General features: G+C 43.9%; 1 pseudogene; it reads left to right on the forward strand.

Moving 5' to 3' along the window:
* The first annotated feature begins 632 nt into the window (after positions 1 to 632).
* LOC115321099 lies at positions 633 to 1106 on the forward strand (annotated as a pseudogene).
* Positions 1107 to 1724: the final 618 nt, after the last annotated feature.

Here is a 1724-nt window from a genome sequence, read left to right on the forward strand (position 1 = left end):
GTGCTCCGTGGAGAGTTAAAAGTGCTTTCGAAGAGCCACCCCATCTGGTTCCAGAGCAGCAGCGTAAGATATTGATGTATGGCGCAATCTTTCTTTCTAAATATTTTACATGAGCTGTCCAAGACAGGTTTCGGTCAATGTACACCCCTAGGAAACGATGAGCCTTCACCAAAGGCAAAGGTTTCCCTCCAAGCGTGAGTTCAAGGTTATTGAGTCTTCGTCGTGTAAATGGAAGGACCGCAGATTTCTCAGTAGAGATCGACATACCTCGTTCAATGAGAAATTGTTCAATTATTAAAAGTGAAGTTTGGAGACGAGTCTGAATTGCACTGGGATTAGCATCTGATGACCAAATAGATATGTCATCAGCATACATGGAAATTGATACATTATCTGGTAATAGACCAGGAAGTTCTGTCAATACAAGGTTAAATAATGTGGGACTTAATACGCTTCCTTGAGGAATTCCTTGTGAAACATAGTGCTTTGATGTAAAACCATTGGGCGTCCGTGCGTACAGCGATCGATCATGGAGGAAATCACTCATCCAGTTCACTAGGTGGTCACCTACTTCTAGTCGCTGAAGCTGTTCGATAACATGGCAGTGGCTAACAGTGTCAAATGCCCGCCGAATGTCTGGAAACACTGCTACTGTGATTTTGTGAATGCTGCGTTCGTGTTCTACACAGGTCACGAGATCGAGTACAGAATCCATAGCTGACATATTCCGCCTAAAACCGGTCATTTGGAACGGCAATATTCCACTGGAATCTAACCACCAATTTAGTCGCTGTAAGACCATATGTTCCATCGTCTTCATCAGCACGCTGGTGAGGCTCACTGGACGAAAAGATGAGATGCTTAGAGGGGATTTTCCAGGTTTTAAAACAGGCACTAAAATTGCTTCTTTCCAGACAAGGGGTATACAACCACTAGCCCAGCATTGGTTATACATATCCAGTAAAAAGGACATTGCGTGCTTCCCAATATTCGTTAGTGCAGCCGAAGTGATACCATCTGGTCCTGGGGCACTTTTTCGTATGAGCTTTCTCAATGCCCATTTCAGTTCACTTTTGTTAAATGGCAGATTCATGATATGGTTGTAATCTGTTGATAGCCGCGGGGATGGGGTTTTCTGATCCGTGTTTGCTATGGCTGTAGAAACGTGTTGCGTCACTGCTCTGCAAAATTCTTCGGCTATATTCATATCGCTAACACCTCGATGAAGTGCCAGCGCGCGCAATGGTTGGCGTTGTAACACCGGCGATTTTAATGAGCGAACTATGCGCCATGCTTGTATTTTCGGGGTGTTCGGTAATATTGAATCCCAAAGACTCTTCCATCGGCGTTTTCTCAAATATTCGAGCTCGTGTTTTGTTTTCGTCTGAATTCGTCGGGCTTTCATTTGATCTTCAAGTATTCCGCTCCTTCGAGCTTTTCGTTCCGCCTGTCGGCGTTGAGCACGCAATTTCTGGTACTCAGGATCTACCCCTAGATGTCCTTGAGGGACCTTTAACGTTTGTGATGATTTCTCAAGGTTAATTTTTATCCCAGAAACGAAATCATCTAGTGTCTTCAAATTTGTCATTGAGTCAGCGTTCAGTGCACGAAACTTGGACCAGTCAGTTAAAACTGTATGTCTATGTTTCACAAATGGATGTAATTTTGTGTGACTTATATAGATAGGTAGATGATCGCTTCCCCTGGTGTCGCAGTCGGTATAC

Source organism: Ixodes scapularis, unplaced genomic scaffold (genome assembly GCF_016920785.2).
Source record: "Ixodes scapularis isolate PalLabHiFi unplaced genomic scaffold, ASM1692078v2 PGA_scaffold8__174_contigs__length_109621045, whole genome shotgun sequence".
In the NCBI taxonomy this organism is placed as follows: domain Eukaryota; kingdom Metazoa; phylum Arthropoda; class Arachnida; order Ixodida; family Ixodidae; genus Ixodes; species Ixodes scapularis.